Below are 18535 nucleotides of genomic sequence, written 5' to 3' on the forward strand. Positions count from 1 at the left end.
GCAGGAGAATTGACGTTTCGGGCATAAGCCCTTCATCAGGAATGAGGCTCGAGAGTCTGGGCTGAGAGATAAAAGGGAGAGGGGGAGGGGGAGGGGGAAGGTAGCTGGGAAAGCAATAGGTGGACGAAGGTGAGGGAGAAGGTGATAGGTCAGAGGGGGGAAGTGAAGAAGAGTCTGGAGGGCGGTGCCAGGTTGGAGGCTTGGGACTGGGATAATTGGGGGGAGGGGGGTAGAAAGAGAGAGGAATGAGAGAGAATGAGGAAGCTGTTGAAATCCACATTTATCATGTATACTTGAAGGGTCCCAAGGCGGAATAGGAGGCATTCCTCCTCCAGGTATCAGGGAGTAACAGTTTGGCGGTGGAGGCAGGCCAGGACCTGCTTATCCTTGACAGAGTGGGAGGGGGAGTTGACGTGTTCAGCCACGGGATTGTGGGGTTGGTGGGTGCGGGTATCCCAGAGATGTTCTCTGAAATGATCCGCAAGAAAGTATCCTGTCTCCCCGATGTAGAGGAGACCACAACGGATACAGCAGATGACATTGGCAGAGGTACGGGTAAATTTGAGGGATGAGGAAGGATCTCTTGGGGTCTTGGATGGACATGAGGGGACTGGTGCAGACGCAGGTGTTGCACTTCCTGCGGTGGCAGGGAAAGGTGCCAGGAGTGGGGTGTGGGATGGTGGGGTGTGTGGACCTGACGAGGGACTTGCGGAGGGAATCATCTTTTCGGAACATTGATCGAGGTGGGATGGGAAATATCTCTCTGGTGGTAAGGACCATTTGGAAGTGGCGGAAGTGGCTTGAATGATGGGTGGAAGGTGAAGACCAGGGGGTTCTGTCCTTACTGCGTTGAGAAGGGTGGGGTTCAAGGGCGATGGTGCATGAAGTGGAGGAGATGCGCTGGAAGGCATAGTCAACCACGTGGGAAGGGAAGTTGCGATGGTGGAAGAAGGTTGCCATCTGGTACTTTGAGGTGGAACTGGTCATCCTGGGAACAGATGCAACAGAGGCAGAGGAACTGGGAATAAGGGATGGCATTTTTACAGGAGGTAGGGTGGGAGGAGGTATAGTCTAGGTAGCTGTGGGAGTTGGTGGGCTTGTAGTATATAAAAATACAAAGTCTTGCTAAAACTACACAAGGCATTAGTTAGAACACACCGTGAATGTTGTGAACAGTTTTGGTCCCCTTAGCTATAGGGGCATTGGAGGCAGTCCAGGGAAGTTTCACTTGAATGATCCCAGGTATGGAGGGCTTGTCCTATGAGGAGACATGAAGTAGATTGGTCCTGCAATCATTAGATAAAAGTAAAAGGATGCCTTATAGAAAGATAAGGTTCTTTGAGGACTTGACAGGGTAGATGCTTAGCGGTTATCTCTTCTTGTGGGAAAAGGCAGGACCAGAGGGGATTCGTCCCTTAAAGGGTAGTGTACGTGTGGAACTCTTTATTGCAGAAGGTTATTAAGGCTGGATTGTTACATATATTCCAAGCCGAGATAGGCAATTATTTTTAACATAAAAGGAAACGTGGGGGAAAGGCAGGAAAATGAAGTTAAAGATTATCAGATCAGCCATTATATCACTGATTGTCTTGATGAACCAAAATATTCTACTTCTTTCCCATACCTTAAGTATTTTTTTTACACTTATGACAAACTAAGAAGCAAAAATAAGTTCTTCAAAATCAATAGTGAAACAATAATAGTCAAATCCTGTCCTCGTCCATTCCCAGTTTCATAATCATCACTTCCATTTTGTGATAAAGTGGAGGGGAAGATAGAAGCACACAATTTAGGAGGAATAGGCCATTCAGGCCTTGATCTGCTCCACCATTTGATAAGATCATGGCTGATCGAACTGAAGCAGAGAAGTGAGCACATGTGCAGAGAAACATACAGAGCGCATGCATGTCCATTGTCTCTCCCTCTTTCTGTGCACACACATGCTGTCTCTGACTGTCCAAATGCCCACACTCCACATGTACTGTCGCCCCAAACCCTCACACTCAGTGCATGCTCCCTCTCTCCATCCTCATCGTATGTACTCCCTCTTCTTCCCTCCCTCTTCCATAGTTGTGATTCCTGCTCTTCCTCAGCACAAGTGCTCTCTTCCCCTCTCCTATCTTCCTCATCCTCAGTGCACTTGCTTGCTCTCCCTCATCCTCATCTCAAGCGCTCCCTGGCCCTTTTCTTCTGCATCTCATGCACTCCATAGCCCATAACCATCATCTCGCAGGTGCTCCCTACACCCTCACCATGCGTACACCCCATTCCCCATCACACTCACTCCCTCGCCCTTCTGTGAGAGAGCGCTCTCTTCCCTGCCCCTCACTCCTCCTTGCAGATGCTCTCCACACTTTCTCCTCCTCAGTGCGATCTCTTTCTCTTATCTACTCTCCTCGCATTGTGTGCTCCCTCCCACTGATATTCATAGCACATGCTCCCTCCCCCCTCATTGCACGTGCTTCGTCTCCACCCCCATCACATGCATTCCCTCACCCTCACCCTCAAAATTCTTTTGATAGCACTTTCAAATTTGCAAACTTTACCACCACAAGGACAGTATGGGAATACCACCACCTGCCACTTTCCCTACAAGAGACACACCAACCTGACTTGGAAATATAATTGCTATTTATTCACTATTCCTACATCAAAATCCTACAATTCCCTTCTTACCAGCATGTCAATGCACCTATACTCCAGTAGCTTGTTACCATCTTCTCAAGGGAAATTGTGGATGGCAAGTAAATATTAGCTAAGCCAGCAAAACACATGTCACACGAATGAATTAAAAATATAGAAGTTGCATAGAGCAGAATACACTATTTCTATTTATTTATACAACACAATCACAGCTTTTATTCATAGTCGATTAGATTAGATTACATACAGTGTGGAAACAGGCCCTTCGGCCCAACAAGTCCACACCGGCCTGCCGAAGCACAACCCACCCATACTCCTACATTTACCCCTTACCTAACACTACGGGCAATTTAGCATGGCCAATTCACCTGACCTGCACATCTTTGGACTGTGGGAGGAAACCGAGCGCCCGGAGGAAACCCACACAGACACGGGGAGAATGTGCAAACTCCACACAGTCAGTTGCCTGAGGCGGGAATTGAACCCGGGTCTCTGGCGCTGTGAGGCAGCAGTTCTAAACACTGTGCCACCATGCCGCCCACAAATAGACGACACATAGATCCACGCTGTTCTTCTGAACCAACTTTTAACAGGGAATGGCTCCTATGGATAGTCCTAAATTGTCATAAAAATATACCATTTACTCTTCTCTCATATGTTCCCACACTAACATTCTACTTTTTATAAACAGATTGTGAGAGTCCCTGATGTGTCAATTAAGCAACAAAAGTTGAATCTTTTACTGTTTTAATACATATTCACTGATTTTATTTTTGCCTTGTTGGATGAAGCAGAATCAAGGGAAAAGGTGAAAGAACATCAAAAGATGGCATTCGATTGAAGAAACTGCATTAAAATTATGCCAGAAAAATCATAACCCTGAGGACTGGACGTAATTAGAACCCAGTAAAAGTGACTGAAAAAACTGATTAAGCAAAGGAAAACAGAATATGAACACAAATTAGCAGAGGACATAAAGATGGAGTATCAAAGCCTCTTTAGGTATTCAAAAATTAGCAAAGACAAGTGCAGGCACAGTACAGGTGAGAACAGAAGAACTTATTGGGGTGAGAATGGGGGCATGCAGCAGCTGGGGGGGGGGGGGGGGGGGGGAGACAGGATGACAGAGGAAGACAGAGAAATGGCAAGAAAACTAAACAGTTAATTTTCATTGTCACCTTCTGTCAAGATGAATGCAAATTTTCAAGAAATACTAGCCAACCAAGGAACTTATAAAACTGAGGAACAAATGGAAATTCTCTGGTTTAAAGGTAGTACTTGAGAAGCTAACTGGAATCAAGGCTGATAAATCCTTAGGACCTGATAAGCTTCACCTCGGTGTTTAAGAAATAGTGGATGCATTGGAAGTTCTATTTCAGAACTCTACAGATTCTGTGAAACGGAATTCAGCAAATGTAACCCCACAATTTAAGAAGGGAGAATGACCCACATTCGACAGTAAATTCAATATTAAGAGTAGGGGAAATGTTAACATCTATATCAAAAGTACACAATCACTGGACATTTAGAAAAAGTTATAGTGGGCAGAATGATTTGTGAAAGAGAAATCATAATTTGACAAACTTGGGAGTATCTTTTGAGAATTTAACTTGTAGCATTTAAGGAGAATCAGTGAATGATGTACATTTAGATTTTCAGAAAGTATTTGATAAAGAGCCACACAGGATGTTAGCAAAGAAGGGGAGGTCTACAGATTGCAAGAAATAAGTATGGATTGAGAATTGGTTGTCGAACAAAAAGACAGTAGTAATAGACCATTCTCAGAATGGCAGACTGTTATAAAAAGGGTTACGACAAGGATTGGTGCTACATCTACAAATATTCAAAATCTAGATAAATGATTTGGATGAAAGTGCCAAATGTAATATTTCCAAATTTGATAATAAGAACAATATGGATAATTTTTGAGAAGAATGCAAGAAGATTTCAAAAGAACTTCAATAGGATACATGAACGAGGAGAACATGACAGCTAGATTACAATATGACTAAATTCAAAATTATTCAGTTTTGGAGAAATGAAAATGGAAAGACAAATTCTTAAATGGCGACGTTAGCATGTCAAAAGGGACTTTGATGCCCTTGTTCATGAGTCACCTAACGTTAGCATGCAGGTCCAGCAAGCTTAAAGGCAAACACTAGATCTTTTAATCAACCTGTTCAGCCAGGTTATGACATACCTCTGTGACAGAAAAAACTTGAACTCAAACACTTCCACTGTACCACAAAACCCAAAAGGTGACGGTATGCTGGCCTTCATGTCAAGGAGACGAGAGTAAGTTTAAAAATGTCTTGCTGTAGTTGTGCAGAAACGTGATATGTCACGTGGGAGAATGGATACAGTTTGAGCCCTGTTAACCAACAAGGAATATTCCTGTCATAGAGGGAATGTGACAGGTTCACCAGATTATTGCTTGGGATGGTAGGATGATCAAGAAGCGATGAGGACTACGGTTACACGTCCCTAGAATTTTCAAGTAACTTACAAAATTCTTCTATGATAGATGTCCATGTTACCCCTGATGGGCAAGTTCTGAAATCAGGTGACAATCTCCAAATAAGGGGTTAGGTCATTTAAAACTGAGATGAGGAAGATTCTCTTCACTCAGCAAATGGTGAATCTCTAATCCTCTACACAAAGGGCTATGGATTCTCAATCTTTAAGCAGGTTCAAGACAGGAACTGATCAGTACCTGGAGATTCATGACATCAAGGGATATGGAGATATATCTAAGTTAATGTCACTTTCCCACACTAATTGAACAACAGAACAAGCTCGATGAATGGAAAAGCTTACCACTATCTTGATATTCCTGCTTTATATTTTACAGGAGAAATTTTCAGTTTAACGAATACTGTGCGTCTGATAAGTGGTCTGATAAGTTGCAACAATTAAAGTAAAGTATCGACAGATGTGAATCCCTTGGTGAAACACTAGATGAATAAGTTGTTTGCTTTGATGCCAAAATCAACTTTGACTTTGCAGAATTCAGAAAAAACAAAATTTTTAATCAGTGATGTATCAAAAACTGATCCCTCAAAGTGAAGTAGCAAAGTTTGATCATCAGCATAGATAGAAATATTGCTTGCTTTGTTAATGGAGCTGGCCTTGCAATGGTTAACTGTGATATCATTGAACTTCATGGGAGGAAAACCAGCAAAATTCCTTGATCTGGTTGGTGGTATACAAGATCATTAGGTGTATCAAGCCTTGAGACTACTAACTGCAGACGCTCGGCAGGCAGCCCAGGGCAGCCAGCGGTGAGAGAGAGCAGGCAGCTCAGGGCAGTAGTGGGGTGGGGGAGGCGAACCCTATGAGGAGTGTAGGCCTAGCATGGCTACATGCACATGGGCTCTGGTGTTAAACTGTTACTGGTGTTTGTTTGTTTCCTACTTCTTAGTAAGAAGGACTTGGGCAGTACGGTGGCTCAGTGGTTAGCACTGCTGCCTCACAGTACTAGGGACCCACTGTTCAATTCTCGCCTTGGGCAACTGTCTGTGTGGAGTTTGCACGTTCTCCTCGTGTCTGCATGGGTTTCCTCTGGGTGCTCCATTTTTCTCCCACAATCCAAAGATGTGCAAGTCAGGTGAATTGGCCATGCTGAATTGCCCAGTGTTAGTTGCATTAGTCAGGGGTAAATATAGGGTAGAGGAATAGGTCTGGGTGAGTACACTTTGGAGGGTCGGTGTGGACTTGTTGGACCAAAGGGCCTGTTTCCATACTGTAGGGAATCTAATTTAAAGTCGAATGTCGGCTCTAATATTTAACTTGTCAAACTGTTTATTTTTATGCTTTGTACAGATAGACAATCATTTATCAGAAATCCTGAAAAGCTCCAAATCTGAAGGTTTTTGTGAAGTTTTTTTCTCATTAACAAGTCTGTTAGGTGTGCAACTAGTTAACTCAAGTCAACACCCACTTGATCTCTTGATCTGTGTGACATCGGCGACTGGGGGGTGGGGGGAGAGGAGGAGGAGGGGGTGGTGAGCAGTGGCCCGGCAGTGGCAAGCCCCTATTCTGTTTCAAGGCCCCGTTTTATTTAGTGAGTGTGTTCTTCTCATATGATTTTTAAAAATTTCGCCAAACTATCACTTATTCTGAAATTCGAAGAATTTTGAATTCCGAAAACTAGCTGGTCCTGAGCATTTCGGATAAAGGATTGTGCACTATACCAAGATTCTGTGCCTAGGTACGTTTGCACTGAAGATGGCACCATTAGTGAGGGCTTGTAAACTTTTCACTGGACTCACGTGAGTACATGTGACAAATCTAAATTATTTCAACATGGTAGTTAGGTAAAGCTGGATATCAGTGTCACAAACTTCAAATGTGTCCACAAAGTAGTCAGCAAACTGAATCAACATAGCTTGTTTATCCCCAATTTGAAAAGTTATAATGATTCGAAGTTATAGTAGACCACCACTCAAGGTTTTGTTCAAATATGATAAGTTAGTTTACAGCAAACAATAACTCATTATTCATCAGGATCCTTCAGTTAAAGTAACATTTATGGATACCAAAAGTACCAACAAAATAAAAAAAATTATGAATGTTCCAATAAGTCTATGTTGTAGTGTTGGCATCCACAGCTTGAAATAAAGCAGCTAACAGTGCAGATTTTATTGTTTGTGTTTGTGTGTGTGTGTGTGTGTGTGTGTGTGTGTGTGTGTGTGTGTGTGTGTGTGTGTGTGTGTGTGTGTGTGTGTGTGTGTGTGTGTGTGTGTGTGTGTGTGTGTGTGTGTGGGGGGGGGGGGGGGGGGGAGAGAGAGAAAGAGAGCAAGAGCGAGAAACGTGTCCCTTTTGTGATTAAAGGATTAGGTGAAGGAGGTGGTAACAAGCAGGACAGATAACAGCAGAACTGTGAATGTAATATATTTAATTTTCTAGAAAGACTGATAATGTGCAACACGGTAGGCTACTTAATAAGATACTTTCTTCATCCAAGCCGTTAACATTTTGTAAATAATTGTGGCATCAGCACTGAACCCTGTGGCACTCCACTAATTACAGACTGCCATTTTGAAAATGCCCCTTTTATCCCAACTGTCAGTTTTCTAATACTTACCCAAGCCTGTGTCAGCACTAATGAACTACCTCCAACATCATGGGCTCTTATCTTATTAAGTAGCCTAACATGTTGCACATTATCAGTCTTTCTAGAAAATTAAATATATTACATTCACAGTTCCGCTGTTATCTATCCTGCTTGTTACCAACTCAAAGAATTCTAGTAAATTTGTCTCTGAGCAAAATGCTCAGAGACACTGTATAGTTTTACCTCCTTCATCTTTATTCCAGGCCTTGGAGGGAGAGAGAATGATCGCCCATGTGCACAGGAGTTCACTGTCTTCTCTGGAACAGGAGTTTCTCAATGAACTATATAGTCATTTTACAGGGAGGAGCATCCAGATAAGGCAACATTAATTGGGTGACCGTTACAATCAAGAAGTATTAATAGCAAAGATTAAGCCATGTGGTGTTAGACAATGAACGGTCTTAACCTTAACAGGCTTCACATAATTAATACTTTTCTCCTTGTTAAACTGACCTTACATACTGAATGTTTCCAACATTGTTAAATGGCTCTACATAATGAATGCTCTTCCATCTTGTTAACCCTTTACCCTTGCCTCCAGCAACTGCAAGTTCTTATCTGATCTGAGTCATACTCAGCTGAATCTCGTTTCACAAACCTCAGAATTTAACTCTTTCTCTGCCTGCTCATACCCGATACACATTCTCAATGTTGACTCTGCTTGATCTAAATGCTCTGCTATTGCACTATTTATAATAGACTCCAACATTTTCCTAACAGACATCAAGACAACTGCCCTTTTGTTACTTATGGAAACCGAACTAAACTTTCACAATTCGTATACATGCAAGTTTATGTTGACTCTAAACACCAACTAACATTATATTTCCTCTGCACTTCAAAATTATGAAGAGATGTTTGAAGGCAGATTCATTCAAGTAGGTGGAGAGTCAAGAACAAGTGAGCATTGATACAGAATTAAAAATAAAATGCTTTAGAACAGTGGGCAGAAGTGAGAAATAGAATTGACTTTCATGATTAACAGTTGAAACAAAAAGTGTCAATATTCAAGGGGTGAAACGATGAACAATTACTCACATTGACAACGAGTCAACTCACTGAGCAAAATGGCCTGTAACCATTTAATAAATCCTCTGCATTTGTGCAGCTAACTAGCAAACATCTTTAACATTGTACATCATTGCTTCAAATCCACAATTTTCGCTGTGCAATAAACTAAACATCACAACCATAATTCAAATACTTTTCCAATCAATATGTTACAACTTCAAGAATTTATTTTATATGAAGTCATACTCCAAGATGAACGGAGCACCTAAACAAACTATTGGCTAAAATTTCTCAATTCGTTAAATATTTTGGTATAAATACATGAGAATAATTGGCCAACCCTTATACGTAGGTGAATCTCATGACCTCGGTCTGAAGAATCTATTATGGAATGACAGCGTCGCCATACGAATATCACAGGACTACCCATCTCTAATTAAAAACTAGTTCCAATACTCGTGACCTACTAAACGATTGAATAAAAACATCAGGTGACTCCAGATTTACATTAACATATTGATTCTTGACTGTGCTCTGAAATGGCCATTCAAGCAAAGTTTGTGTCAAACCTGAACAGAGAAAAGGCATCAAAAACAGTACACCCTGTCAAGGCAACATCGAACATCCATCTGGTGGCTTTGTGCCAAAGTTGGGAGCTGTCCAACAAACCAATTATACTCAAGAATCTCACCTCACAGCTCTGACCCTCCCAAGGTGATGACAATGGCATTCAGAGGGAATTTCTGTGGGATTCCTCAACAGAATCTCTGGACCCCAAGATGTTGCTTAGCACAAGGTCAAATGTAAGCAAGCAAACTTCTTGATTATCTACTGCAACCCAAATGGACTGATGAATCAGTATTCCTTTATGTTGAACACTGGAAAGAAGCACTGATGGGCAAGGGTGCAGAATGTATTAAGTGTCAATCACCAGGCCTCATTACTGCCCTCAGCTGGCCAAGTACAAGACAGTATGTTGCAAGATTGGTCTGCTACAGGTGGTGAGGAACCAAGAAGGAAAAACCTGTTGACCTCAGCTTCATCAATCTACAAGTTCCAGCTGCATCTGAGACATCATCAACAGAAGTGACAACCATGCAGCATATTTGATAGATGTGATGACCATGCAACATATTTGGAGATGAAGTCATGTCTTCACATTCAGCATACTCTTCATAGTACTGTTCATTACTAATGGGCCAGATTTCAAATCAAGCTAACAACTCAGAACTGAACACCCTGGAGGGCCTGGGAATCACCAGAAAATGCAGGTATTCAAACACAAATTGTAACCTCATGACTTGGCATATCCTCCAGTCTATCATTACCATCAAGCAGGGATATCATCTCTGATTCAAAACAAAGTGTGAAGCATGTGCCAGGAGCAGCACCAAGAATAACTAAAATTAAGTATCAACCCAGGACTATTTGCAAGCCAAACTTCGATGGTAGGCAATTGAACAATTAACTGGAGGAAGAGATTCCACAAACATCCTGTCCTGAAAGATGTGAGACCCCAAAATATCAATGCAAGGCAAGGATGAAACATTTACTTCACTTCAGCCGAATGGACCAAGTAGACGACTCATTTCAACCTCATTCCAAAGGTCGAAGCACCACAGACGCCAGTCTTCAAGCAATTCAATTAATTCCATGTCACACCAACTAATGGTTGAAGATGCTGAATACTGCAAAAGCGAAAGGGCCCTGATAGCTTTCAAACAGTTGTATGAAAGACTATTCGCAGCAATATAAAGTACAGCTACAACACTAATATAATGATAGGTGTGTCCCATCAACAAGATACACTGCAATGCCTTTGAAACTGGCAATCTCAACCACCTTGAAGTACACGGCATCAGATGCAGGAGAACATCACCACCGACCAGTCCCCTCCCACTTAGACAAAATCTGCAACTTCCTTCCGAACAACACTGTGGATACACCTATCCATAACAGAGTGTAGTATTCTCGAAGGCAGCTCACAATCACCTTCTTAAAGACATTTTAGGATGGGCAATAAATGTTGTCCTAGCCTGTGACATGCCCATGTCCTGTGAAAGAATACGAAATGGACATTTACTTGCTGAGTTAAAATATCAAATCAATTCCCAATGGTTATAAACTTTACAAAAAAGGCACAAATGCAGATTACCAAAAATTTATGCAGTTAGAGCTTAAGAAAAATGTCAGTAAGATCCTTCAAAAAGGACAGGTAGTGAGTGAAAACCGAGCCAGAAAAACATGCTCAAAAACTTAACAAATAAGTAAGGGAAAGAAGGAGAAGGAGCAACATGTCATCCAAGACTTAAACTCCAGAAGCAGCCTAGAAACAAAGGATAATTGACTTGCATAACGGAAAGGTGGACTTGGATGTTAATGGTAAAAAGTGAACCCTTATCTGCAGATAAGGTCATTGAGGAGTTGTAGAGAAGTGAAGAAGGGATCAAAACTGATTCATTGGGACATCCAGGTGTTATCTGGAGAAGGCACAGAGGCAAAAGATATTAGAGAAGAAGAAACTCGAGGCCTGACAGGGTACAGGGACAGTAGTGTGATGTGCGCAGGGTATGGGAATTAATTGGACACATGGATGAACAAAATCTAAAAGTGCACCTTAAATAAAGACAGAATTAAATGAGGAAAGGGATTCATCAAGATGGTTTGTCAAACAAGGTCAAGATTGACAGGTTGAGCAATTAAATGTTATAATGGTGTTAGTCACAGTTGATCACTTCACAAAGTTTAGCTTTTTTTATCCTTAGGAAAGCATCTCCGTTTTATGTTAACGTGGCAGTTAATCAACATAAAGTTGCTCAGCCATATAGATCTCATCTCAAGCATGTACTGCTTTGGTCATCGACTAAGACTCTTCCTTTACGTCCCCTTGAACAATCGACATCCTCCACTCTTATTAATCTTAACATTGAACCGGAGTAGCATGTGCAACAAAGAACCAGCTTGCCATTGGAGCAGTTCCTCATTGGCTGTCAGTTTAACATATTTTTATCTAATAGTCTCCCTATGAATGAATTTTGCCAGGCATTTTGGGGATTTCAGGAGCAAATTTCCCTGTGCACATGTATTTAATATTGCATTCCCGAGATCCAAGTGCATCTAAGCTGGCGCTTTGTTTGCAATATCGAGGGAGAGTCGTGTATGAGAGGTTATATTTTGAGCAGTTAGATATGGCCCTGGGTGCCCATTCCCATGACAACATGTCCTCCATCTGAATCGCAGAATCCTGGCCAACACTCATCTTTCAATCATCATCACACTGCTATTTGCTCTCAGTGGGATCTTGTAGTAGCCAATTTAAATATATTTCCTAAATGACAAAGTGAGTCCATTTAAAATACTCGACTTTTGTGTTTTGCGGAACACTCTGTAACAGCCCAAGGTTCTACAAAACACTACACAAATGCAGTCATTGCCCAAGATGTCCCATTAAAGTTAGATGAGGTTGAGAGGGACACATCTTCACTATTGCCACTGGAAGGTGTTCATCAGAACAGCATCCAGATCAGTTAGAATGAACTCTGTGCCAAAACAAGATAGCCAACATCAAGAACACAGGCACTTTGAAAACATTATCTTGAAATATATTACAATGACTATGATGTCAACTATTGGACCGTTGTTTTTGTGTCACTGCATGTGTCAAAATCTACAACCATTCTAATCTTCTCATGTCAGAAGCAAAGGTTCATGAAAATTTTCCCATTTTGTTTCACAAATTCAACAGAAAAGATTTCTGCTTAAACTTCACTTTTTACACCCACATCATGTACATAAATATCAAATTATTCACCATAGCAGGGAGACCAAAATTGAATGCAGTACTCTGAAAACAGCCTAACCAATGTGCTGTACAGCAGCAACGTAACACCCCAACTCCTGTACTAAATGCACCAAACAATGATGGCAAACGTGCCAAATGCCACATTCTCCGCCTATTCGACCCTCAACTCCACTTTCAAGGAATTACGTACCAACACCCCAAGGTCGCTGTTTGAAAACACTCCCAGGACCCTACAATTAACTGTATAAGTTCTGCCCTGATGTTTTACCACCTCATATTTATGGACATTAAACTTCACTAGCCATTTCTCAGCGCATTAACAGAGATCAAGGTCCCACTGTACTCATAACCTGCTTGTCCACTCCACCAGCAATTTTAGTGTCATCTGCAAAAGGATGGACAGTGGTTAGCACTGTTGCAGGGACCCGGGTTTGATCCCGGCTTTGGAGAACAATCTGTGTGGAGTTTGCACCTTCTCCTCATGTCTGCATAGGTTTCTGCCGGGCACTCCAGTTTCGCCCCACCGTCCAAAGTTGTGCAGGTTCGGTGGATTGGCCATGGTAAATTATCCATACTGTCCAAGGGTGTAAAAGGCAGATGGATTAGCCAGGTAAATGCAGGGTTAAGTGAATAGGCAAGGGGCCTGCGAAATGGTTGGGGAGCTCTTCAGAGGGTTGGTGCTGACCTGATAAGCAAAATGGCCTCTTTCTGCACTGTAATGGTTCAAGATCATACCTCCTATATTCAAATCCAAATAATTTATGTAAATAACGAAAAGCAGTGGACCCAAAACTGATCCTTGTGGCATACCACTATGCCAAAATTCCAATTTCTCTCCTGCAAGTTCTCAGTAGTAGCTGTTGCTTTCTTCTGTGACATACTGTAAAAGGTGGTAAAACTGCCACTTGACAACCAACGGAGTTTCTATTTGAATTTCTTTCCCACCACAATCAAAGACCACATGGACATTTCTCCAAACTGAGGTGACAGTGTCATACAGCACAAAGACAAGCCCTTTGGCACAAGCTGGTCCATGCCAACCAAAATGCCCGTCCACTCTAACCCCATATCCTTTTAATCCTGTCCAATCCATGTATTTGTCCAAATGCCTTTTAAATGTTGTTAAAGTACCTGTATAAACTACTTCCACTGGCAGTTCATTCCATATGCGTAATATCCTCTGTAAAAATAAAGTTGTCCCTCAGGTTCTCTTTTATTCTTTCCCCTCTAGCCTTAAACTGATGCCCTCCAGTCTGTGATTCTTCAACCCTGGGGAAAATACTGAGTGCATTCACCCTCTCAATGCCTCTCATGATCTTATACACCTTTCTAAAAGGTTCCCCGAAGTTTCCTATATTCTAAAAAAAAATGTTCTATCTTGTCCAACCTCTCCCTGTAACTCAGACCAGTGGGTTCAGGAAACATCCTCAGAAATGTCTTCTACACGCTTTCCAGTTTAATAACATTCTTTCTCTAACAAGGTGACCAAAACTGAACACATGCGGTCTCATCAACATCCTGCATAATTGCAACATAACTTCCTAAATTCTATACTCAATGCCCTGACTTGAAGGCCAGTGTGCCAAAAGCCTTCTTCACTGCCCTATCTACCTGTGACTCCACTTTTAGAGAACTGTGAACCTGAACTCCAAGATCCCTCTGTCCACTACACTCCTTGATAATCAGGAAACTACCATCTCACTTTTTAAGAGTGAATTATTTGAATTTAAATTTAAGAGGACAACTTGAAACAATCATCTTGTAAAGTTCATGGCAAGAGATTTAGAATACAGGGTGGGAGAAATTTCAGAACAGGATCGAAATCAGATGGGCTGAGGAGTGGCAGATGGAATTTAATTTAGATAAATGCAAGGTGCTGCATTTTGGAAAAGCAAATCAGAGCAGGAATTATACACTGAGGTCCTAGGGACTGTTGCTCAACAAAGAGACCTTGGAGTGCAAGTTCATAGTTCCTTGAAAGTGAAGTCGTACGTAGATAGAATGGTGAAGGTGGCGTTTGGTATGCTTTCCTTTATTGGTCAGAGCACTGAATATAGGAGTTGGGAGGTCATGTTGCAGTTGCACAGGACATTGGTTAGGTCACTTTTGGAATACTGCGTGCAATTCTGGTCTCCATCCTATCAGAAAGATGTTGTGAAACTTGAAAGGGTTCAGAAAAGATTTACAAGTATGTTTCCAGGGTTGGAGGATTTGACATATAGGGAGAGGCTAAATAGGCTGGGGTTGTTTTCCCTAGAGTGTCAGACGCTGAGGAATGACCTTATTGAGGTTTATAAAATCATGAGGGGCATGTATAGGATAAACAGAGAAGGTTTTTTCTCTGGGGTATAGGTTAGGGTGAGAGGGGAAAGATTTAAAAAGGGACATAAGGGGCAACGTTTTCACGTATATGGAATGAGCTGCCAGAGGAAGTGTGCAGGCTGCTACAATTGCAACATTTAAAAGGCATATGGATGGTTTATGAATAGGAAAGGTTTAGAATATATAGAATATAGAACAATACAGTGCAGAACAGGCCCTTCAGCCCTCTATGTTGTGCCAACCTGTGAACTATTCTCAACTCGTCCCCTTACACTATCCCAAAATCATCTAAGGAGTGTTTAAATCTCCCTAATGTTGACTACATTAGCAGGTAGGGCATTCCACGCCCTTACCACTCTCTGCGTAAAGAACCTGCCTCTGACATCTGTCTTAAATCTCTCACCTCTCAATTTGTGGTTATGCCCCCTCGTACATGCTGACGTCATCATCCTAGGAAAAAGACTTTCACTGTCCACCCTATCTAATCCTCTCATTATCTTGTATGTCTGTTTAGAGGAATATGGGCCAAGTGCTGGCAAATGGGACTAGATTAGGTTAGGATAAATGGTTAGCATGGACGAGTTGGACCGAAGGATCTGTTTCTGTGTAATACACCTCTAAGACTAAGTTGAAACACAATGGAATTACTTTGAGGGTTAATGATGAAATAGCAAACTCAGTTTGGACAGGTGTGCAAAAGGAACATGGGAACAAGGCAAGTAAATGTGAATAGAACTATTTGACTGCATAGCAGACACTTGTTGGGCTGAACAGCCTAATTTTAATTGCTCCTGAATTGGTGGCCATGCTTGTGCCTGCCAAGGCGCTGAGATCCAAAACCGCCCATGTATTGCTGTTCAACAGCATGAGATAGCCCATTCTTTAAACAGAGAAAGGTGGACTTTTAAAGAATCAAAATTTTGCAAACAATGTAAGTTTGTACTGCAACAAAATATTAGTCTCGGCTGAAGGAACTGAAGCATTCCTTTGGAAAACTGGTATAGGCACAATCAGCTGATGTCAAGATTAAAGTGGTGCTGGAAAAGCCTCATTCCTGATGAAGAGCTCCTGTCCGAAATGTCGATTTTCCTGCTCCTCGGATGCTGCCTGACCTGCTGTGCTTTTCCAGCACCATTCTAATCTTGACTCTGATCTCAGCATCTGCAGTCCTTACTTTCACCTACAATCAGCTGATATCCTGCTTCTGTATTCTAACAATTTTGTTAGATGTATTTATTGTTCGATGGTATATTGCATGTATAAATTAAAGCAGAACTATTCATAGTTGTTTTAAAAACTTTCTTAATAAATCATCACAATGACATACTGTAGGCCAGAGTACAAATTCAGTCGCACACAATACTTAGATGGCAGTTCAATATAAAATCAAATTTTTGCTATCAAACATAAATAGACCAAATCAAATCAAAACAAAATCACTCGTGTCACTTACATAAATAATGAACCAAAAGGAATTAAATTGGAATAAAAACACATGTGGAACAGGTCCACAGAGTTTGATACAATCCTTTAATAAATTAAAATAACTTGTTGCCGATAAAAAGATTCAGTTTAAGCAAGTCAAGACATTTTACCATGAAATCTGAGCAATGTGCCATCCCACAGTTCACTCATTGCAAACTTCAGATCATCCAAAATAAATGACCAGTGTTCATTCACTGACTGGCTTCCAGTTAGAAATTCCTTAATTTTACAATTCTCATTCATTATTTGAGTTCATTCCAGGATCTTACCGTCTCCCATCACTGCCATCTCCTCCAATCCCACCACCCTGCAATACCTGTCTTCTTCTAATTCTGGTCACTAAAGCAATCCCAATTTTTGGGATTTGTTCTGCCATTTGGAAGCTATAACTTTAGCTGCCTAGTTTCCAGAAATTCTTCTTGAACCTTTTTCCTCCTTAAGGCATTGCCGAAAAATCTACCTATTGAACCAAGCTTTTTGCCATTTGCCTGAAAAATCAAATGTAGCTCAGTGTCAAATTTTGCTTTCCACACCCCCTTTGGGCATTGTGATACATTAAAATTGTTGTACAAATATAAATTTTGTTGGTGGTATATGTGAAGGTAAACATTCTGAACTCTGAGTGTCCCATCCTTTCTTTAAAACATAATGCTCAGCGAAAAATAATTTTTAGTAGCTTTTTCCACAAAAATTAGCAGAGACCCTATTCCACAGTAGTTAGCAGAAAGCTTATAAATAAACTTAAAATTGATTAAATGTAAAACTTTTTTTGAACTGATATTTTACAGCAAAACAGAATGGCATATGTTAGCCATTATAGAATGTCTGACCTATTTAAAACATTCAACTCAATTCCAGTTAACATTAATAAAATTTTTAAAGGGTGATATTTTCAAAGATTTGGTCTGAAATTAGTTATCCAGATAGTCTAGTTTGACAGAAGGTTTTGCCAGCATAACCTAACGTGTCATTGCAAAGGATCCAAATAACATTTCAAATAAGTTCAATCATCTCAAAACTTGCTAACATTTCAAATATGTTCAAAAGGTATATAGTTGGTGCTTGTCACAAATAGTTTGCAAATAAATCACAATTTCAATAGCCATGACTCTTTAAATGGATGTGAAGCAATTTAGGACATCCTGAGATTATGAAAAACACAATATAAATTTCCTTGCTACATATTTCCAGAAAGGATTACCCCAGCTAAGCTCTGAAGCACTATGTGAGTCGTGAATGCATGACATCTCACCAAAGAAACCCTTGAAGGTTTACATCAGTTTACTAATTTATATTTGATTAACATCTATCAGACTCCATGAATGTTAAAACTTTGAACTTCAGAAAAAAAAACACCATTTCAAATTCTAATTTATACAGCTAGGGTGCAGTCTCCATTGCAAAAATAATTACCTATAAAAAACATTACAATTAAAATATGATGACTTCATTAAACTTAAGCATCAACATTCAAAAAATGTCAAAAGCTCCAAATGCAATATACATTTATATTGCACTTTCACACAGGAAATGTAACATGAGAATTAAAGAGGCATAAGGAAAGAAACTACAGCAAAAACGAGAAAACAGCTGTCGGAGCCAAATACAATAAAGAGAACCACACATGAAAAGAACTACTGCAATCCCTTTATGTCAATGTTGCTCAGGGAAAGAAAATCTGACTATAACCTCTCCGATCTCTCACCACATGGTATAGAACTAACTGCTTTGAAAAGTGATAATATATAGGCAAACTGTTAATTCTGATATTTCTTTTAACAGAAAATGTTAAGAAGCCTAAAGTTTAAAGAAGTCCTACAAAACAGTAAATTCTCAACTACAAATCATTTACAAGCAAGAATTCCTCCCACAAAATAAAAAATGTATACACGTAACTCTGAAAATATCAGCCTGATACCAGGCAAACAAAAAGATACTGAAACCAAAACTATATACGTTCTACATCTCAAGTTTCATCTGTGATCAAAAACTATACGTACATTGCCAATTAGTCACGTTGAAACAAAACAACTCCCATATCTCAACGTCTAGCCTTGAAAGTTTGCCACTACAAGCTTACCTCTATTCAGTCTATATCAAAGGTCGCTGCGAATTAAGAAATGAACAATCTTAAGCAATGTTAGGTTCGTTATCTA

General features: G+C 40.7%; 1 protein-coding gene across 3 annotated transcripts in view; it reads right to left on the minus strand.

Moving 5' to 3' along the window:
• unkl (unk like zinc finger) overlaps positions 1 to 18535 on the minus strand; it is a 122843-nt gene that overhangs the window by 103366 nt on the left and 942 nt on the right. The gene's annotated exons all lie outside the window — the stretch shown is intronic.

The sequence above is a fragment of the Chiloscyllium punctatum genome, chromosome 40 (assembly GCF_047496795.1).
Source record: "Chiloscyllium punctatum isolate Juve2018m chromosome 40, sChiPun1.3, whole genome shotgun sequence".
Taxonomy (NCBI): Eukaryota; Metazoa; Chordata; class Chondrichthyes; order Orectolobiformes; family Hemiscylliidae; genus Chiloscyllium; species Chiloscyllium punctatum.